This window comes from Canis lupus, chromosome 13 (genome assembly GCF_003254725.2).
Source record: "Canis lupus dingo isolate Sandy chromosome 13, ASM325472v2, whole genome shotgun sequence".
NCBI classification, from domain to species: domain Eukaryota; kingdom Metazoa; phylum Chordata; class Mammalia; order Carnivora; family Canidae; genus Canis; species Canis lupus.
Window position 1 is genome coordinate 6442727 of NC_064255.1, and position 23520 is coordinate 6466246.

A 23520-nucleotide genomic window follows, 5' to 3' on the forward strand; every position below is an offset into this window, starting at 1 on the left:
CAAATAACAAAACTTATTATAAGTCTATAGAAACTATGAAAATTTAGTGTTAACACAAGAAGGAAAAATATACCAAATAGAAAAAAATGTTAAACGCATAAATAGACCAATGCACGTATGGTCAATTGATAGTTGATAAAGGTAGCACTGAAGAGAAGTAGGTAAAAGAAAGTCTTCACATTAAATGATCCAGAAAAAAAGAGAACAAAAGTTATTTTAATGATATACGAAAATGAATTTCAGACAGATTAAAGATCTAGTCTTGAGACTGAGAAAGGATTTCTTAACTAAGACTTTAATACACAATAACCATAAAGGAAAACATTGATAAATTGTCAACATTAAAATGAAAATCTGATGTTCCTCAAAAGTCATCAGTTTCATGTACCTAGAAAGGCCAACATTTAAAATACATGAAAAATTTCTAAGATTCAATCAGGAAAGCAAGATTTTAATAAATGCTTCACATAAAAAAATACCAGAATGTATTCATACAAAAATGCCTGAAAATATTCATCATTTCATAATAGTAAAATCTTAATTAATACAACAATGAACTATCATTTTACATTTAGGAGATGGTGAAAAATTTTTCTCAGAATATCATGACAATTTTCCAGTAGAAACATTTGAATGTTTGAAAAACAACTTGTTAACCATTAATCATATCCTATGATCTAGTAATTTCTTTTTTTAAAAAAATATTTTATTTATTCATTCATGACAGATACACAGAGAGAGACAGAGACATAGGCATAGGGAGAGGCAGGCTCCCTCCAGGGAGCCTGATGTGGGACTTGATCCCAGGACCCTGGGATCATGACCTGAGACAAAAGCAGACAGACGCTCAAGCACTGAGCCACCCAGGTATCCCGCAGAATTTCTTTATGAAGTGCATATGCTTGAGAATCTCTTAGGTCTATGCCTCAGGGAACATGCAAAATTTTTATAGCAGCCATGTTCATAATCCTGCAAAGAAAAAACAATCAAAATCTCATTGACTAGACTAGATAAATATTACTTATTCAAATAGAATAGTAAACAGCACTGAAAATGAGTGAACCACAGCAGGGTGTGGACTCATGAATGAATCTCTCAAACCTCAGATTAGATTAAAAAAACAAGACTCAAGAAAATTCATATATAGTTTTAAAACAGTTAAAATTAAAATATATTATTTGAGATTTCAAGTCTAAATGATAAAACTGAGGAAGAGCAAAGAAATTAATATAACTAAAGTCAGAATATGTTTATTTTTCATTGGAGGAGATGAGAAAGGAGACACAGAGTTTGGGAGGTAATGGCATTGTTTTATTTCCTAACACTAAAGAGTATATTTATTTTTTCTTTTAAGGTTTTATTCATTTATTCATGAGAGACACAGAAAGAGAGAGAGAGGCAGAGACACAGGCAGAGGGAGAAGCAGGCTCCATGCAAGGAGCCCGTCGTGGGACTCGATCCTGGGACTCCAGGATCACGCCCCAGGTCGAAAGCAGGCGCCAAACCACTGAGCCACCTTGGGATTCCCCTCTTTTATTATTTTTTAATTGTACCTATATTATCCACTCCTTTGTACAAATACTATGTTTTATGATTTAAAAAAAGGTTACACAGTAAAAGAACAGGATATATTCTTCGAGGTACCTGTTTATTTCCACAGAACAAATGAATTTTATTTATTAAAAAGTAAAAAATATTTTTAAAAGATTCCATAAGTTTTAGTTGAGAGATATAACTTGAAATATTATAAAAGAAAATATTGAAAAATGTAAAATTAGGAGAGATTAATTATTATAAGTTGTAATAGTTAAAGGATTGCAGGCCTAGTAGCCCTAGAATATGAAAATTAAAAACATTGAAATAGAATAGGCAGGTCAAACAAGGTCTTTTGGTTCACAAATAGTTAATAGCTGATAACAGAGGCAAGGAACACTGGTGGGAAACTTGAATTATGTTGGAAGAACTGATTTAAAACATGGTTAAAAAAATGTTCGCTTCGCATCATATACCAGAAAAAATTCTAATACATATTTAAAATTAAGTTGTGTTTTAAATGCAAGGAGCTAGAGGATAAAACTTTATGAAAAGCATTCAAATTTTGTATATTAAGGTTATAAATACCTGAAGATATTTTAATATACAAACATTCTAAGTTTCCCTGTATAATAAAATAATCAAAATATAAATTTAAAAATAGTCTGGAGAATTACTGGAGAAATATACTACCTTTTTAATATTTATCTATATGAAGAGATTCTAGAAATTGATCATCAATTACCTTCAGTGTCTATGTATTTAATATCAAGAGATTTTAATGTGGAGATCCAAGGAAACAATGATTTTTACACAATGTACTCAACAAAACAATTGTAAGAACACACACAAAGAAACTGGAAACCAAGCATATGGAAAGATGTTCAGGCTTATAATTTTTTTCCTACCTAAAGAAATTTAAATTAGTATATCAGTAAGTTGTAATGTTAATAATCAGCATGGCAAAAGTATCATGAAATTGGCTCTTAAACATTACTTGTGTCATTACGTTTTGGAAAGTTATTCAGTAACATGTATCGCATTTGATAAAAAAAAATTTATTCTAGGAGTAACATGATGGTTAAAAGACTATGTGGGAAACATAAAAAGTACTTATGTTGTGATTTTAAGTGATTAAAGACCAAGTATAAAATTTAAAATTGTATATATACTGCTAAAAAGTATAAGATGCATCAAATTACTGGGAAGAAATATACCAACATGCTAACAGTAATATATTAAGATGATGGTATTCTGGTCATCTTTTCCATTTTTCAAAAGTTTCTCCACTATGGTTATATGGCCTTCATATTTAAAATATGTAAATATAAAGGTATTGCTAATATCTGTGGTCAATTATCTGAGTCTGTGTATAGAGTATGGATGCACCTGTGTGAATAGCACTCTACATAGAATATTTCTTGCAAATGTAAGAAATATATCGCCTTGATGTATTTGCACTTTTTCTGAATAACCTTAAACTGACACATACAAGAACATTTGAAAAATAGACAATGCCTGATAATAACCTACTTGAACAGACCCCTTAAATCAGCATGTCAAATGACCACAGCTTAATGATCATCAAAAAAGCATTTTCTAAGATCCTGTGAGAAAGAAAACTACATAATGAACATCCCAGAAAGACAATAATGTAGCAGCTTACATAAATTGCTACCGAAATGAAGAAAACATTCTACAAGTAAACACTATAAATGGATAGAAATCTTTTGAGTATTGGTGCTCTACTTAGAATAAACTCTAGTTTGTATCGCTGAAATATTAACCCATACATGATTTAAGTTTATGTACGCAAAGATGTGAGAATAGGCAAGAGAGAGCAACCACAGTAAAGGGCCTCTGAGCTTTCTAGTGATATATTATTAATTTGCTTTATTTGCCAGCCCAAATCAATGTCTATAATTCAACAGTCCCCTTCATCGTATCAGTGATGATTCCGTGGTAGCCACACACAGCAGCAGAGGTAAAGTTCACTCCAGAATGTATCACTAATTATCTCTGTACCAGCTTAGGTGGGAAAACATTTCCAGGCATTGGAAAGAATACAGGACTTTAATTTGCAGACATATTTTTAAATTATGTTATTTCAAAACTGAAAGGTCTTTGCTGGCTGCATTACATATTTGCTTTAACATTTTTTCTAATAAGTTAAATTTGATACAAAAGATTCATCTTGTACTTCGTCCAATGATTTCTCATTAAAAAAAACAAAACCTAGAGTACATGCAAAACTAGCATTATGGGAAATGTCTCTGGGCTTCTTCCTTTTTTGTGATATTCATAGGCATTTTCAAAATGTCTACAATATCTTATTTATTGTTTTTACATTTATTCAGTACTCCCAGCTCTTTGTATGATCCAAATTCAGTTAATCTTTGCTTTAAAAATGATGGGATCCCTGGGTGGCGCAGCGGTTTGGCGCCTGCCTTTGGCCCAGGGCGTGATCCTGGAGACCCGGGATCGAATCCCACGTCAGGCTCCTGGTGCATGGAGCCTGCTTCTCCCTCTGCCTGTGTCTCTGCCTCTCTCTCTCTCTCTCTCTCTCTCTCTGTGTGTGTGTGACTGTCATAAATAAATAAAAATTAAAAAAAAATAAAAATGAGCATTCTTCCATCAGTCTGTAACACCTACAATATGTACAGGAGACACAGTAATGAATTAAATAGACAAAAACCCAGCCCTCATGGAACTTAACATTTTAGTGGAAGTGGGAGAACATTGAAACTATGCTAAAAATTACATAAACACAGTATTAGTAGCAAATGCTATGAAGAAAAGAATGTCAAGGATGGAGAAAGACCCTGGTCAGGGAAAAGCTCTAGGAATTGGTGACATATGAATAAAGCTCTGAATGGGGATCCCTGGGTGGCGCAGCGGTTTGGCGCCTGCCTTTGGCCCAGGGCGCGATCCTGGAGACCCGGGATCGAATCCCACATCGGGCTCCCAGTGCATGGAGCCTGCTTCTCCCTCTGCCTGTGTCTCTGCCTCTCTCTCTCTCTCTGTGACTGTCATAAATAAATAAAAAAAAATTAAAAAAAAAAAAGCTCTGAATGATATAATGTGGGGGAAGAATATTCTAGGGAGAAGGAAGATCACATTCAAGAGTACATTCAAGAGTGCTGAGAGAAGTAGACCAGGCTGTCAGTAGCAGAGCCAATGGGAGGGAGAGTAGGAATTCACAGTACAGAGAGTATGTGAAGGAGGTTATGTAGCTATTATGATGTTTTAAATATAACTCTTTAAATTTTTCATAGGAGCTCATTATTCATTAAATATAAAAACACTATCAAACAAAGAAAAATCATGCTCTTGTGGATTTGGGGAGGGGGCAACAAATGTATAAATAATGGTTATTTTGTTCTCACCATGCTCAGTCATTCCCAACACGACTTATGACATAAAGCACTGTGCACATAGTTTGCATGGACCAGACTACGATTTTGTTGCACAGGGAGTGAAACCTGAATGCCCCACAGTGTCACCTGATATTTTTGAAGTGAGGACATTTCCATTGCAGTTGGAGACACAAAGACACTGGTGTTAGAAAAGTCAGACACATATTTCTAAATAAGTCCGGATTTATTTAACTTTTATTTTCATCAGAGCTGCAGCCAATCATTCATCAGAGATTTGAACCCTGCCAAACAAGCCTCTCCAGGCTCACTTGGAAAGGCTTGCATACTCCTTTCCACACCGGGTGGGCTCAGAATGAAGCAAAACCCTGGGAGCTGCCAATATTTATACATTCAATTCAGTTCTTTTATCTGAAAGTGAGACCAGTCAGGAAAAGAGAGGCAGATTTTAACATCTTGTTTCTCGAATATGGAGGATGGGGATTGCAGGTCTATGTTCACTTGACTGGCTTCTATTTAAATCATGTTAAATTGAGGGCAAAAAGAAAGAAAAGTTCATGCTATGTATGTTTGGGGACTTTACAAAATATGTATCATTTTTAGAACTCTATCCTATAAGTCTGCTTTAAACAATGGGACACTTTCAGTATCATTTGAGTGTAGTATCTTTCATCACTCTTTACTGATGGTTCTGTTATTTAATTTGTCAAGATGTTAAAGAAACATTATCTGTTTGTGTTAAGTTACTCAAAACTCCTTGGGATACAACATAATAAATATATCGTAAAATATACTATGCCAACTGTCCATATCTCTCTATCATGAAAAAGGTAAGATGTAATTCATGTTCAGTCCAACTGGTTTAGCAAACTTGAAATTGAAAACCACCTTTGCCTTTTTATAGCCTGGTATTAGTAGCCTTGAGAGCCAGAACAACCTGCTGTGAAGCTTGAGTCTTAAAAAATATGCCATAAGCCATGGCAGTAATGTAGAGAATTTACTTCTGGATAGAAATTTTATTAAAAATTAAAATGAGGACAAATTAGAATATTGCATAAATTACCCTTTTACCCAAATAGAATTTTGTCTGCTAAAAAAGATGTTTTCAAAGACTATACAATCTTTCATTTTGTACTCATTTGCTTCACTTTTTGCTTGTATACAATTATTTAATAAACCTATTTATAACCCAAACAATTTATCTTACTTCATTTTGCATACAGATATAAAATATCTATGAACACAGAAGAAACCCAGAAAGCCTACAACTATGGTGAATTAGAAACTACTTCAAGGAAGTGTGAACTCTGAGAAGATGGGAATTATTATACTTCATTTGTTTCCCTAATAAGCTTAAATCATCCTAAAACTTTATCCATTTTATCCTCATAGATTCCTCAAGAAGGTCTGGGAAAAGGCATTATTATCTCTATTTGAGTAAGAAGGAAATTCAATGTGACATTTACTGGTATTTTATTTTAAATTTACTACTATTATTAGTAGAGGTTGAAATGAATTTGATGTATTTCAGAATGAAAAGCATTACAATCCATGAAGAATATTTCTACACTAGAGATAAAAATAAAACAAGGAGTTAAAATGTAAAAACTCAATGGAAAAGCTACTTGAAAGAGGTGAGCTTATTAATTTTTTTTCTTCCCATGTGCTTGGTCTATCTTATTCTGTCTTTTATTTAAATTCAACCTGCTTTCTTGTCTTTAAGAAAAGACCTTCAGGCTTCCTTCTTATAAAAGGTTTCAGAGAAGTTTTAAGGAGGGATTTGAGAGAGGAGATGATTTTGAATAATGGGCATGAAATAGGAAAGTGTTTTCAGAGTTAAGTATAGTAAGGAAAATTTCAATCTTAAAAGTGGGAATATGAAACTATATACTATATGTTTGAATCCCTTCTAACAAGGATAATAATTTTAAAATTTTAATGTGATTTTCCTTTTTTTTTTTCTTCCTTGGTACATGACCTTCACTCTCTTGGCCTAAGGCATCCATCTCTCTGGGTTTGTATGTAAAGAAAATAGGAAGAGAGAGGTGTATCCAGCTTTTGAAAGTCAAAATAGAATTAAGCAGTAAGACAGGTTATTATCTTGAAAGACAATTTTCCGGATTTGTTTATTTCCCACTTTATCTAACAACCAAGCCTGCACAACCCGTGCTCATAAAACTCTCCCACAGTAGAAGAGATATTGCCAGCTACCGTTAAAGCTTAGTGTATGTATGGGAAAAGAAGTATAAAAAGAAAAAAAGCTGACCGTTTTCAATTTGGGGGATTAGTAGTAAGTAGGAAAAAAGAAATAGGAATGCAAAGGAACATAGATAAAGTGCACTGAAATTTCCCTTCACTGGGCTATGTAAAAATTAGAGTCATGTTTGGGGTAGAAAGGAATCCTATATCCCTCCTCCCCTACCACTCTTGTACCGGTCCCCTCACATCCACTTCTTATTTGAGAGTCTGAGCAGGGGTCTTGAAGACTAGCTGAGACCAATCAAAGGTCACTTTGGCTGGTCAATGTGTTCAACCAAAGGAAGACCCTGAAATGCTGCTTTCTTGAGCCACCCTTGTTTCCAGAATTAGCTATGAATCTAGCTGTGGAACTTGCCAAAGAGGCTCATAGACATGAGAATAAGGCACTAAACATGGGAAAGAAAAGATAGCTTAATTTTAAAAAGTGTTATTGAAAATGAAGATATAATGTCAAAAACATATTAAAGGGCTTGTATCAATAGGATTTGATGATAAGAGAGAAATGAGTCCTGTATGGTTTTTAAGATCTTTGGAAGGAGTGGTGGAATGAATGGTGGAATGAGGAATACAGGAAGAAGAGGAGTTTGGAGTTGACAAATTCACTTTGGAGATTTTGAGTTTGCAATGCTTAAGCAACATCAAAATGGTATCTGGGTTTTATGGTTCAAGAAACACCTGATCTAGATAGATAGGTTGGGAAGCCATCACAGTAGAGGTGACAACCAAAGTCTGTGGAGTGTGCAAGACAAGCAAGTGGAATTGGAGAGCAAAAGAAGTATATCATAAATAATTCTGGGAAACACCAATATTCAAGAGGGAAAAAAGATGCCTTTGAAGGAGACAAAGAAAAAAGGACCAAAGAGGGCAGAAAAAAACCAGGAGGGAAAGGGATCTCAAGTGCCAGCGAAGAGGGCCTGAAGAAAGAGAGCCTGGTCAGTGGGTCAAATTCTGCTGTTAAGTAAGTGTTAAATGTTAAGTGAGATAAGAACGGAGAGTTGGATTTAGCAACTCAGAGATTATAGGTGACCTTGGTGGCAGCGGTTTCAGTGGAGTGTTGGGAGGCAGAAAACAGATGATGGTGAGTTAAGGAGTTAATTTAAAATAAGAAAAGTATGACAGTGAGCGTAAATCATTCTCTTATAGGGCTTGACAGAAAAGAGAATAACTGGAGGAGGGTACAAAATTTAGGGAGAAGTTTCATCAAATGTACCCATTGTAGGGGCAAAACTCTTAGGAAGAAATTAAAATTACCGGAGATGGAAGATAATTGATAAAGTAAAGCTTCTAAGAAAACAGGAAGGGGCAGGTTCTAGCATTGCTAGAGAGATTCCTTGGAGGAAAGAGGATGTACACCTCCTCTACTGTGTTGGTTGAGGTAATAAATTTAAAAGAGATGTGTTATTTGTGGTCATGTTATTGGAGAACTGGAGAAAAATGACTTTATTGGAGGGGCTTTAGCTGGTGCTCAGATAAACAGGGGTTAATGAAGTTATTTAGTGAAAAGGGGGCAGTTTCTATTCATGTCAAAATTGAGGTGTTGAATGGCAAAGACTGTACACTAACATGGATCTTGGGCATTTAAATTGTTCCCTTCACAGTAGTTCCCCAGGCACTGTTTTGCGTTCCCACCAGCAACAGATATGTGATCTAATTTCCCACATCATTGCCAGCATTTGGTGACATAAGCCCTTTCTCTGGTCCTTTCTCCTCTGGGAGTTCCCTTCACTTCCTCCACTTCTGGATGGTAGGTCCCTCACCATAGCCTCCTTACAGTCTCATGCTGCAAGGAATTTTCCCCCCACAAGCAATCCTGTGAAAGTGTTGCCTTGCTAAACTGTGTATGTCCTGCTATCACCTCATGATCATATATTTTTTCTTGATCATCCCCCAAATAACTCAATCCTCCTATACATAGCTGCCCAGATATTTTCTTCCCCCTGTGCCATGAAAAATGCAGATCATTGCAAGAGTATGATCATCTCCTGGAACCCACAGCATGGTATTTCTAGTCAGAATGTACCTAAATGTGTAAAACTGACTCTTCCTGGGATAATGAGATTGTGTGAGCTTTGATGTTTCTCTTTCCAGAATCAACATGTTTTGACACTTATATATGTGATACTAGTGAAGAGTGCGTTTAAGCGCACTTTAAATGATAGAACAAGTTAGTCTTCCAAAAAAATTTGAATATCTCCAACATTAGAAATCATGATATTTTGTAATATCAAGTAATAATACGTTGAGGCTTTTAAAAAACTGACTTTACTGAGGACAGACTCCACTTGTCAAAAATACTTGAAATAATGAAGATGGATTTTGCTAAAACAGTGTAGAATCTTGATGAAATGTTTATATTTTATCCTGTACTTGTGCTCCCCTTTGTACATGAGAGATAGTTTTTTCAGTATGGAATAATGGTGCCTGTGTTTCTGTTCATGTCACAATGTATTGACAAAAAGAAATCTGTGACCATCATTTGATCATATTCATAATTTTTATTATTGTTTTTAATTTTGAATTAGGGTAATGAAATATGTTGTTTGTTGCCAAATTAATCGTTAAAGCAATTCCTGAGTTGCTACTCAGGTGCCAACTATTTTATTCACATAGCAATACACTTTCTTGTTACATGCATAACAACCTCTGTTCCATCAGTACTGTTCAAAACACTGCTTTTACCATTTATATCCAGCTGACAAAAAATTAACAAACATAGCACAGATTTTCCATGGAAAAGAGAATAAAAGTTTCTCAATCCTAGCTCCCCCATATATCTTACTATACTTATCAAGAGTAAATCATAGAGGCACCTGGGTGGCTCAGTCAGCTAAGGATCTGCCTTCGGCTCAGGTCATGATCCTCAGCGGGGAGCCTGCTTCTCCCTCTGCCTCTGCTGCTCCCCCTGCTTGTGCTCTCTCCCTTTCTCTCAAATAAATAAATAAACAAAATTTTAAAAAAGTAGATCGTAATCTTCTGATTATAATTTGCACTTAATGCTGTCATCTAATTGTGAAGTAATAAGGAAACATGGGGAAATTTTGTGGGTGGCTCTCTTGGAATGACACAGGATGAGAAAATAATTTTGTCTCATGTGGAAGCTCATGCCAGTTACTCTTTCTACCCAGTTACTGCAGTGATAACTGAATGGGCTCACGAACCAAATGCCATGGTGACAGGATGTAAATTATTTTTGTGCTAAATAGCATAGGTTTCCCCCTCACCAGGGTGTGCTAACAATAACGTTAGATGAATACTCAACGCACCACCATCAGACCAATGTTATTTCTCCAAGAAGACATCATTGCCTAGGTTGACTTTCCAACTAATCACAGGTGATTGATTACATTGAACCCTGTCTATCATAAAGGTTGCAGATATTAATCTTCATTATAGAATAGACCTTTATGATAATATAGAGTTGATTTTCTATGAACAAAATTTTCACCAGCACCATCATTTGTGGGCATGTATATAACTTTGACACCACCTATTGACATGGTGTTTCACTCAACATGGCTTCTGATCAAGGAACTTATTTTTATAGCAAAAAATAGTAAGTCGGTGGGTTGATATCTGCAGGATTGACTGCCTTACCATGTATTCAAACACCAAGAAGCAGCTGGCTTAATAAAGTTGGGAAGAATTTTATTGAAGAGCTAGCTTTTTGAAAAGATAAAGAAAATGGACAGAACTTTAGCTAAACTAAGCAAAAAGAATACTCAAAAAAATAAAATTATAAATGAAAGAGGAGGGGATCCCTGGGTGGCTCAGTGGTTTGGCAACTGCCTTTGGCCCAGGCCGTGATCCTGGAGTCCCAGGATCGAGTCCCATATCGGGCTCCCTGCATGGAGCCTACTTCTCCCTCTGCCTGTGTCTCTGTTTCTCTCTCTCTCTGTGTGTCTCTAATGAATAAATAAATAAAATCTTAAAAAAAATAAACAAATGAAAGAGGAAACATTTTAACTGATACTACAGAAATAAAGGATCCTAAGAGACTACTGTGAACAATTATACACCACCAAACTGGAAAATATAGAAGAAGTGAATAAATTCGTAGAAACATATAACCTACCAAGACTGAATTATGAAGAAATAGAAAATCTGAACAGACTAATAACAAGAAAGGAGATTGAATCAGCAAGCAGAAACTTCTCAAGAAAGAAATGCCCAGGACCAGTTAATTTCACTGATGAATTATACCAAACATTTAAAGGATAATAATATAATTATCAAACTATCCCCCCCAAAAAATGAAGAGGAGGGAACACACTCCCAAACTCATTTTACGAAGCCAGGATTACCCTGATCCTAAAGCCAGATAAGGTCACTACAAGAAAAGAAAACAAAAGACTAAATATTCCTGTGAATATAGGTGTAAAAATTGTCACCAGTATGTCAGCAAACTTAATTCAACAGAATATTGAAAGCATCATACACCATGATCAAGTGGGATTTATCCCTGGGATGCAAGGATGGCTCAACATATGCAAATCAATCAATATGATAATCACATTAATAGAATAAAAGATGAAAATCATATGATAATAAATGCAAAAAAGCATTTGACAAAATTCAATATCCTTTCATGATAAAAATTCTCAGCAAAGTTGATCTAGAAGGGATGTGCCTCAACATAATAAAGGTCATATATGTAAAGCTCACAGTTAATATCATACTCAAGTTGAAAGCTTCTCCTTTATGATCAAGAACAAGACAATGGTGCCCACTTGCACCATTCCTATTCAACATAGTCCTGGGAATCCTAGAACAGTTAGGTAAGAAAAAGAAATAAAAGGTATCCAGTTTAGAAAGGAAGAAGCAGAACTGACTCTGCATGCAGTTGACATTATTTTATATAGACAAACTACTAAAATTCCACCCAAATACTGTTAGATCTAATAAAAATCTTCAGTAAAGTGGCAGGATACAAAATCAACATAGAAAAATCAGTAGAGGGCAACCCGGGTGGCTCAGCGGTTTAGCGCTGCCTTCAGCCCAGGGCCTGATCCTGGAGATCCGGAATCGAGTCCCTCGTCGGGCTCCCTGAATGGAGCCTGCTTCTTCCTCTGCCTGTGTCTCTGCCTCTCTCTGTGTGTGTCTCTCATGAATAAATAAATAAAATCTTAAAGAAAAATCAGTAGAATTTTATATAATAGTAATTGATTACCCAATAATGAAATAAAGAAAGCAATATTATTTACAATAGTATCAAAAACAATACATTTGACCAAAGAGTTAAAACATCTCTACATTGAAAACTATATGACTTTGATGAAAAAAAATTGAAGACACAAATAAATAGAAAGATATCCTTTTCTCACAAACTGGAAAAATTAATATTTTAAAATGTTTATACTATTTTAAGCCGTCTATAGATGTAAAACAATCCCTACCTATGAAGATTCCAATGTCATTCTTTACAAAAATAGAAAAAATATTTCTGTAAGACCTGAAACTGTAAAACTACTAAAAGAAAACATAGAGTAAAGCTCTTTGACATTAGTTCTGGCAACCCTTTTTTTGATACAACACCAAAAGCACAAACAACAGAAGCAAAAATAAACACGTGGGACTTTATCAAATTAAAAAGCTTCTGCACAGAAAAAAAAAAGCCACAAAGAACAAAAAACAATCATCAAAATGAAGAGGCAACCTAGAGAATGGAAGAAAATATCTGCAAACCATTTATCTTATAAGGGGTGATATCTAAAATATATAAGGAACACAAATAATTCAACAGCAAAAAAAATCCAATTAAAAAAAGACAAAGGACCTGAGTAGATATTAAAAAAAAAAAAAACCTAGAAAAGGCCAACAGATACATGAAAAGCTTCTCAACATCACTAATCATCAGGAAAAGACAAATTAAAACCACAATAAGATTTCAATTCATATCTGTTAGAATGGCTAGTATCAAAAATATAAGAGACAAAATGTGTTGGTAAAAATGTGGAGAAAAGGGAACCCTTGTGCACTATTGGTATGGATGTAAATTGATACAACCATTATGGAAAACAGTATGGAGTTTCCTCAAAAAATTAAAAATAACACTACCCTATGATCCAGCAATTCTATTTCTGGATATACTTCCAAAGAAAATGAAATAACATTCTTAAAGAAATATCTGTACCCCAGTGTTTACTGCAGCATTCAGTTTGTACATACACAGAATGGAATAATGGAATACCATTCATTCATAAAGAAGGAAATCCTGCCTTTTGCAACAATGCCAACCTTGAGGGCATTATGCTAAGTGAAAGATGTCACACACAGACAAATTCTGTATGTTCTCACCTATGTCTGGGGGAGATCCTGAGTGGGGGAAATGTGGGGATGTTGGTCAAAGGGAATATATATATTTCCAGCCATAAGTTGAATAAGTTTTGGGAATCTAATGTACAACATGGTGATTATAATTAAATACCACATTATATACTTTAAAGTTGTTAAATGTTAAAAAAAAAAGTTGTTAAATGTTATCAACATATGCAGAAAGTGGTAACTATGTGAGGGGATATAGTTGTTAACTAACCTTTTGGGGTAATCATTCCACAATATATACATGTATCAAATCATCATGTTATGCACTACATATACGTATATCAGTTTATATATGTATGTATCACTGATTTTATTTTATATATCTGTCTATCTATCTATATCTATCTGTCTATCTACCTATCTATATCAGTAAAGCTGGGGGAAAAAGGCTTGTTTAGTGGTAGTATTTCACAGGAAACAGAATTTATGGGAAATAGATTAAATCCTAATGCTGATGTGTTTTCTTATACTTTTGCTGAAAGAGATGTTAATCAGATTAAGTATAATAGCACTTCAAAGGGATCCTGTTTGCCCAAGGAAAAGAAAAAATAACAGTACAAATAAGAAGACCTCTGGTGACGCAGGTACACATTACACTTCTCTTTATTGAAGACCACAAAGATTTAACTAAGCAAAATATCTAACAAGATGACACCTTTGCTTTTCCATCAGAATTCCATGGGGCTGATTTTTGAGAAAGGAGGGATAAACATTCAGAAGGGGGATAGACAAAGCTTCTTGTGTGGTTTTCTCAAGGGAGAGAGTCATACAGTTGTGTTTTTGAAGCGCATATGTGAGTGTGGTAGGTTGAGAGTAGGATGACAGCTTTCAAAAGTGGAACATGAACCAGGACAGCTGGCTGGCAGTGAATGGACTGATACTGAACAACTGCAGGAGAAGAATAATTTGGAAAGGGGTGGAGAATTTTAAGAAACTTTCTATATAATTTCCTGCAGAAGACCTTTAGCCCTCTCAATTAGTCAAAATCCAATCACCAAAATGGAAATCACACTAATTTTTTAACCGTATAATTTAAGAAGTTGATTAATCAATTGGAAGTTAAATTGTTGGAGGTTGAATATTGGTTAGGTATTAGAGGATTAGAAAGACAAAATAGGAACTTGAAGTGACACAGGTATAGTCATCTTAGGAAGTAACTGCTATATCTGATTGGCCCATTTTACAAAAGGAGATTTTTGGGATTCTCAGAACCTAGAAGCCTGGGGGAAGGGTTTCAGGGATCAAACTAGAGGGGTGAGTCTCATACCTCTGAGGGATGGATACTACTCAGTTTATGTTCACATCTTAGAATCAGTGAGGTTGATTCTGAGAATGGCAGAAGAATCCTAAAAATGGAACAAATTGTTTCTAGAATCAGACGGAACAGCCAATGGTGAGTGACACTCACCAAATAGCAAGCAAATAGGACTGATCAAGTTGTGTCTTTCTTCTCCTGGCTTTTGGCTTCTCTTTAGTGCCCAAAAATTGGCCATGCATACCAGGGAGCCAGATGACAAAGGAGAAATGTAATTTGCAAAATATCAGCCCAGCATCACAAAGCCAACTAAGGAAGGTAAGTTAGAGCCGAGAGAAAACTGCTTAGCCACTAACCCACTCCCATTAAAGGACCATGGTAATGACATTTTTTTTTTTTCAAAAGCTTTCTAGAATCAGATTTATAATATCAAGATGTGTAAATGATTGGAAAGTTCTCAAGACTTTTAAGCACAGATGAATACCTCTGTACCCTGTAGCTTCACCTGGCCAAGGAATAAAAATTTCTGAGGACAGTGTATTTTAGACCATATGAAAATCTGCCATTATTCTCTCTCAATGGTATTATATATAATGCTTACCTGAAACAGAACCATGCAGTCAAATGTAGTGCTGGTTTCTCTTCCTAAGAGAAGCTTTCTTCCTTTTCACAAAGTTTGTGCTTTCCTATCAGCCAACTGGATAAAATGCAAGAGGACATAAATGTGATGATTATAGCTGACCCTTTCTCCCATAAGTCCTCTTAGAGTGCACATCTGAATGCTTATTAAAGCTACACATTGACCCAGAGATTTTGTTCTGTATCAAGGTTTGCCAAGGTGCAGGTAGAAACACCTCTGGTGGCTTGTTCATGAATATTTTGGTTTGTGCCAAGATGTTTCTTCAACCTCACTAATGGGGTGCCAACTAAAGCCCAAAGGCTCACAGTCCAGTTCACTATCTCCAAAACCTGTATGTTCCTTGACTCTCCTCTCCTGTCTGCTCCCTCTTCCTGGTATGTTCTAGGGTCCCTGGCTTATTGCCTTGCAGCCCTTCCATGACCAATTACTATCCCTCAATTGTCATTTCAGCAGTCCCTCCCTAACTTCCTTTTTTTAATCCTCTGTTTTTCAACTTGGGCTCCAAATGCTTCTTTGTACTGCACTCCAGCCCTTTCTTTCCCACATAACTACACTGCCTAAATTTTAGTCCATAGGGCCCCATTTCCTCAACCTACCCTTCTGCCATGTAAGTTCTCATAGCTTCCATCTCCTCTCAGTCTTTAAAGTCCCTTCTTCAGTATTTGTGATGGATAGTCTCTGTGAAACTATAGAACTGCAACTTTGTTATCTCTCTGTTGATCTCAGACTCACTGTCCTCCAATTTCCTCTCTTCTTATCCTTATGCGAGTTTCCCTTCCCAGCTTGTGTCTTCCTGATGTTGAATGGACAACCAAAAACAGATCTAGCTGCTTCTTGCTTGCTTGTTTGCTCTCAGTATCTTTTGCTTTTCTTGTACTCTAGGTCTAGGAACCTGGACAGCCAGCCCCAGACCACTTCTCTAGGTTCTATTATGACTTCTGAAATCTCTCTCCTTTAGCTCTAAGAGTAACTCTTCCATCTGGAGCTGAGACCCTTCTTACTTTCACACCTACATTTTTATTTTTAACTTAGTTTAAATGAAATTTAAGAATAAAAATTATGCTACTTAAATAATATTGTTAAATAAATCAGAAGTAAAGGTATACACTGAGGGTTTATGTTTGGAAAATACTCTCCTGAAGGTCTTCAGGTGACTTAAAGGATGAGTCCTTGGGTTTCTTGCTTCCCTGGACTTTTCTAGTAAGAAACATGTGGTTTTCAAGATTCTAAATAAGATTCTGCTTGAGAAAGTAATCCATTAGGGGCAAAGATGATCTAGAGAGCTTTGATAATGCTGTTGATGCTACTTGGTGATATTTGCAATTTGTCTGAACTCCCTTTCAGGGCAAAAGGGAGCCTGAGGCACTGAGCCAGGGCTACAGCCTTGGGCATGTAGGGGTTACAGTGATAAGGGCCAAAGAGTCTGGTGTCAGATTAAAAAAATCATTGCCAAGACCACTACCAAGGATCTTTTTCCCTATGTTTTCTTTAGAAGTTTCATAGTTTCAGATTTTACATTTAAGTTTCTAATCCATTTTACGTTGAATTTTGTGTATGGTATGATCTTGGGATCCAATTTCATTCTTTTGCATGTAGATATCTAGTTTTCTCAACATTGTGGAGACTATCCTTATTTTGTATTCTTGGTGCCCTTTTTGAAGACGAGGTGACAGTGTATATGTAGTTTATTTTCTGTCTCTCGATTCTGTTTTGTGGGTCTATGTATGGGTCTATGTTTCATGGGTCTATGTATCTGTCTCATGCCAGTACCATACTCTTGATTACTGAAGCTTTGTAATATATTTTGAAGTCAGGAAGTGTGAGGCCTCCAGCTTTGTTCTTGCTCAAGGTTTCTTTGACTGAGATCAAGATTAGATATCAGAATATCTTTATATACTTTATAAATTCCTAAATATAAGTTGAACTATCCATATTGTCCAAAATGTCCATGTTCATTTGAGACAGTAAATTGAAGTGCTTAAATGACAGAACTCGAGCTCAGTGGTGTGGATTTGAATCTTGACTTCAGCACTAATTAACTATGTGAACTTGAGAAATTAGTGACCGTGACTTAGTGTCTTTATCTTTCAACAGGAGATAAGAATGGTACTTACTGCTTAAGGCTATTGTAAAGATTGCACATGAATGGCCTAAAACTGTGCTTGGCATATAGTAAAGGCTGTATGAGTCTTATCTTCATACATCTTCATGCTCACTTTTAGCTATTCATACATCAACACACCTCTTGTCCAATGTAAAAAATTATTAAATGTATGCACCTGAACAGTGACTGACCTCTAGTCAAGTTTCTGTGCCCCAAAATGACAAACTCGGGTAAACGCTATGCTGAAAGAATCCTATCCTACTTAGATTTATTTGTTTGTGCTACATGTTACAATATTTTAAAAATTATGTAAACATATTATGTTGAAATAGTCGATGTTCTCCACCCCCCCAAAAAAGGGAAAGAAATAGTCAATTTCCGTCAATAACACTGGCTTTTGGGAAACCTGTACTTTTAAATGAAACACTATAGTGATAGGCTTTTCACTTACAACAGAAAATTGAAACCTACTACAGACAAATTTAAAAAGGCTTTTATGTCTTTGTCTAAATGTCCAGCATCCACTGGTTTCCTCTGTGAGAGACCAAGGTTAGGTTGCAGTGGAAGCTATTACTGGGAAAAATAATCTCTATGGAATTTATATGCTCATTGGCAATATTCTACAAAAGCTAAATGACCTTTTATTGGAAAGGCCTTCTTGAACTCTGTAAGCATAAGAAATTTTGTTGTTTATTTGTTGAGTACTTCATTGAGAATCCAATTATTGTTTTGTACTTCCTAATTTACATAAAATTGGAAAGACAGGAAGGTATCTGCTGGTTTAGTGAATTTAGACACAATTTTTATTAAAGAAATGGTCATGACAATCCTAAGTCTGGGAAACGAAGTAGGGGTGGTGGAAGAGGAGGAGGGCGGGGGGTGGGGGTGACTGGTTGGTGGGCACTGAGGGGGGCACTTGACGGGATGAGCACTGGGTGTTATTCTATATGTTGGCAAATTGAACACCAATAAAAATAGATTTATTATTTAAAAAAATAAATGGTCATAACTGATATATGAATGTTTATAGTAATATATACTTCACAAACTTTTTTTGTATTTGTAACAGCAAACTTGTTAAACAGAATCTGACTTGGTACCCCTATATATTTAGCAAAAAGAATGTGGCTCTGATTGAAGCTGGAGTGTAGGATACAATTTGGAAGTTGCTTCTCAGGCTCTCTTTTCTCAATTTCCCCGACTCCCTGACCACTGGTTTCTAAACAGTATTAGGCAGACAACTGTGTGGTTTGCCGAACAAAGGTTTTACTATGGAAAGCACTGGATTCAAAACACTGACTTGGATTAGAAGGGCCCTACCTGGAGGTTTGTGTCACTGTAGAAAACAGGTTGCCCTAAGATTTAGTTTTCTTATATGTGAACTCAAAGGGCATCCCACAAAATTGGGAAAAAGGAAAATAAATATGCTTTTTGAACTGTGTTAGGATCCCAAATAATATGTTTGTTTTCTTCATCTTCCAGATATTTAAAGCATTTAAAGTTTATAATATATTTATCTTATGTGTGGCAACTTTTTGAATACCCTGTAGATGGCATCTAACTATAGAATCTGAGGATTTAAGTTACATTAATATCAACAGCATTTCACAGTTTTCATAGAACCAATTGATCTGCTGAAACTTGGGTGTCTCTGTAGTATATTTTCTTGTGATTTCTCCAACCATTTCTATACGCAGAATGTCTTCCCATCATTAATGTCTAATTTTCTTATATTTTCCTTCCAGTTTTTAAAAATACTGTTTTATCTGTTACATTGAATTATTTATTTAGAATTTATTTTCAAATGTGGTATCAAGTGAGGATCAAAATCTTTTGTTTTCCAAATTTTCCTAGTAGCACTTTAAAAATAATCTATCTCTTTGCCATTGACTTGTGAAGCTTACTTTATCATTTTTAAGTTCCCATAAACCTTTACTCCATTTCTTTTAGTTTTATGTCTCAATTTTTCATAACTTCCTTTTTATTATAAAGCAACAAGGTATTTGTGGAAATTTTGAGAAAGTATACAGAAAAACACAAAGAAGAAAATTAAAATTCCACATAAACATTAAAATTTCAGAGAAATTTCTTCTAGTCATATGTATGTATTTACAAAGGATGCTGTAATTTTTGTGAAAGAACAGCCCCAAATAAGACTCAAGTAAAAAAAGATGGTTGCTGAACTGGTTTCTGATAAGGATGAGTTGTTCTGTAGCATGAGACACAGATGTAAATTTAGGTGCAAAAGTCTAGAGATAGAAGCTGGGGTAGTACATAAGGGCAGAGAAGGGATCCTGTAAATCTGTAAGTATGAGAGAACAGGAGAAAGCAAATTAAAAACTCCTGTGGCAGTGTACTCTAAAAGTGCTAGGAGAACAAAAATGTCTAGTAAAACATTTTTAAATTGTCTGCTGAGCTATCTTCCCTGTAAGATCTTCAGTAAAATCCACACTACTCACTAAGGTTTTTGTGTGAAAAGATTCTTTAGGCAACAGTTCAATTTTTTGGTTCATATACTCTAAAATAAATTTGGAAGACCTTGAGAGCATTTTTAGGTTCACATTAGACATTTTTTCTCATGTGTATATAGTTTCAAAACATTTAATTTCTGATGAGTAACAAGTATTAACATTTTAAAATAGGACTACTACCATCATCGACTAAAAAAAACAAAACAAACAAACAAACAAACAAAACCAACCTTATAAAGATTTTCTTTAAAAGTGAAGGCAGTAGTAGGAAAAGAATCCAAAATATATTTCAACATATTTTCAGACAGACCCGTGTACTGAGAGAATACACATTAATGGAAGTGAAGATTTGGAAGTGAATTCACTTAAAAATATCTATGCCCTCTTGAGACAAAAGACAAAGAAGACCACTAACACCTGGGACACAGATATAAATGTTTCTTTTCTTCCTTCTTTCCTTTTTTTTCCCTTCAAAAATGAGGACAACACCTGGGACACAGATATAAATGTTTCTTTTCTTCCTTCTTTCCTTTTTTTTCCCTTCAAAAATGAGGACACACTATACATACAGTTTTGAATCTTAGAATTTCCAGATGGTATTATTTCAGATCAAATATTCTTCAAGTGTGTTCTAAGTATTTATATTACCGTATCATTAATGTATACTATTATTTATTTATTTATTTTTCAATCTTGAAACATTAATCTAGAAGTCTGCCAGGGATTTGGGCAGTTTATGTTCAGATTTTGATATGATTTTCAGCTCGTCTCTGGATCTGAACTCTATTTCTGCTGCTCTATTATTAAGGTTGTGGCTTTTTACCATCTTACCTGTTCTAATAATGGAGCTTCCTCAGATCAGAAAGTCACCAAGTTGGAATTCTTGTCTACTGCAGGGGCATGCTTTCTAGAATAAATATTTATCAAGTTATCAAGTTTCTGCCTGCTACTGGATGTTTTCTGGTGCCTTCAAATGGTAGTTTTTAGTATTTTTGCTATGTTTATAGTTGTTTATTTGTGGAAGACTCTCCTGACCTTTTCTTGCTACTATTATGGAAATTTTGCCCAAATAAATATTAGATTATTAAAAGTGCTTGCTAATTGAATAAAGTGAAACTTATTGCTTCCTTAATATTGCAGTTCAGATTAGTTGTACAATTGAGCATCTTCTGTGAGTTTATTGGCTATTTATATTTCATCACTTGTGAATTACCTGCTCATTTCTTTTGCCTATTTTAAAATTCTGTAGTCTTATTTTTTTCTTACTGATTAAGAAGAGTCCTATTATTCAAATATTATCACTATGCAAAAATTGTTTGAAAATATACTTCCCTGTTAGTAATTTATCTTTAAATTTTCTTTATGATATGATTAACATACAAATTGATTTTTAAAGGAGTAGCATCTCTACAAATTTGAATCTTCTTATCTGGAGACCCAGTTTATCTTTTCATTTATTTGAATTGATGTTTATCTATCCTGGTAATAGAGTGAATTTTAGTATCGGTCTCATTTATTACATTTTTAATGTTTTCTATTATTGATATTGCTAGATATTTTCATGATGTATTTTTTCATAACAACTTCTAGCTGATGTGATTTTATAGAAAAATGATCTCTGCCCTATCCTTATTATTTTACTGAAGTTATTTATATGTATTACCTCATTTAATTCTCCAAACAATACTACCACCTAGATATTATTATTAGCTTTATTTTATATTAAATATTCCAGCCATATATGAATTTTAAAACATATGGGTTATAATACAATGAGCATTCATGTACATGCCATCCACTTAAGAAATAACCCACATTTAACTACTCATTTAAATTTACTATATATCAAAAAAAATAAATTTACTATATATCATTCCCATGTAGTTTATATATACTTATGACATGGTATAGGGCTATAAAGATATATAATGTTGCTTTTTCACTTTAAATGCATAAATAAATGGTACCATACTGTGTATATACATCTGTATTCTTAATTTGATATTGTGTTTTCACATTTTTCCATAGTAAAACATGTATTCTATTTCATTCATTTAAGCTGCTTTATAATATTCCTTTGTGTTATATTGCATTTTATTTATAGTCTGTTTATGAGCTTGTTATTTATTAAATCTATACCACTGCAAATATTTATGTACATTTTTGTATGTGTCTTTTTGTGCATAAGTGCTAGGGTTTTTCTATGAGACAGTCCTGGTAGAATTTCTGAGATTTAAAATACACAAATTTTAACTGTACTAGATATTGAAAATTACTATCTAATAGTGACTAATATATATTCCCACTAATAGTGTGTAAGAGTTCCTATTTCATTACATGTTTGCAAGTGCTTGGTACTCTCAGAACTTAATTTTTGTCAATCTGATGAGTGTGAATAGATATCACATCTTTAAAATCTGTGTTTTCCTAATTCCCAGTGATGTTGTTCATATTTTTCAATTTTTGTTATGCATTATTCATCAATTAATTTCCTTTCATTATTTCCCCTATTATGCTAGGTTCTCTGTACTTTCCTTATTGATTTCTAGCAGCATGTTAAGTTGTCATAATAAAAAGTATCTTTTTTTAAAGTAGGCTCCGCACTGAGCATGGAGCCCAATGCAGGTCTTGAACTCAGGACCCCTAAGATCAAGACCTTGAACTCAGGACCCGTGAGATCAAGAGTTGGACACTTAATTTACAGTTTTATCAACTGAAAAGATTTCATATTTTCTTTTGAAGTTCAGCTGTTTTGTGGGATGCCTGGGTGGCTCAGCTGTTGGGTGCCTGCCTTCGGCTCAGGTTGTGATCCTGGAGTCTCAGAAACAAGTCCCGCATCGGGCTCCCTGCATGGAGCCTGCTTATCCCTATACCTGTGTCTCTGCCTCTCTCTCAGTCTGTGTCTCTCATAAATAAATAGATAAATAAACAATTTTTTAAAATGAAATTTAGCTGTTTTAAAATTTTTTAAGTAAAATTTATCATTTTTCTTTGAGATTTGTGCTTTTTCTAAGAAATTTTAACCACACAGTCCTAGAAATATTAACTACGATTATTTTCATGATTTATAATGTTTTAATTTATTATAATTAGCTTTTTATCTCTCTGGAACTTATGTAAGACAAGTGAACAGATATTATTTTTATATGCAGAAAACTAATTTTCTTAGCACCATTTATTAAAGAATTTATTGATTGTACACATCACCTGTCACATATGAAATACCCATATATGTATGTCTCTAGTTCTTGTCTTTATGTCTAATTAATGTTTTTTTATATTTGTGCAAATAACACACTAAGTTAATTATATGGTTTATATAAGTCTTTTAATCATCAATGAAGTACACTTTGCTTTTTTTTTTCAAAATTGTTTCAGTTTTTCTTTTGTTCTTCCTTATAAATTTGTAGACACAGCTTATCAAAGCTGTGATTTTTAGTGTAATTTCTAAATGTGTAGATTAATTTATGAATAAATAACACATTTTTTTAGATTGAGTTTTTCCATTTTTGGCATCACTACTTTGTGTATTTCAATAATTTTTTATATTTTCCATATACAAT

At 34.4% G+C, this 23520-nt stretch overlaps 2 long non-coding RNA genes across 14 annotated transcripts in view; one reads left to right on the forward strand and one right to left on the reverse strand.

The window, feature by feature from the left end:
* LOC112662020 (uncharacterized) overlaps nucleotides 1-23520 on the forward strand; it is a 162021-nt gene that overhangs the window by 137787 nt on the left and 714 nt on the right. Inside the window, exons 5-9 of one of the 10 annotated variants that reach the window (XR_003138172.3) lie at nucleotides 6131-6344; nucleotides 6439-6541; nucleotides 13970-14071; nucleotides 14963-15060; nucleotides 20766-22881. This is a non-coding gene — a long non-coding RNA (uncharacterized LOC112662020). Of the gene's footprint in view, nucleotides 1-6130; nucleotides 6345-6438; nucleotides 6542-13969; nucleotides 14072-14962; nucleotides 15061-20765; nucleotides 22882-23520 lie in introns of those variants that run through there. The other 9 variants (XR_007401874.1, XR_007401873.1, XR_007401872.1 and 6 more) reach the window with 9 other exon arrangements.
* Nucleotides 1-23520, reverse strand: part of LOC112662019 (uncharacterized) — a 68914-nt gene that overhangs the window by 15352 nt on the left and 30042 nt on the right. For 3 of the 4 annotated variants that reach the window (XR_007401868.1, XR_003138165.3, XR_004806636.2), the window contains 2 exons: nucleotides 15344-15439; nucleotides 199-969 (listed from right to left, as the gene is read on the reverse strand). This is a non-coding gene — a long non-coding RNA (uncharacterized LOC112662019). Of the gene's footprint in view, nucleotides 1-198; nucleotides 970-15343; nucleotides 15440-23520 lie in introns of those variants that run through there. The other variant, XR_007401867.1, reaches the window with a different exon arrangement.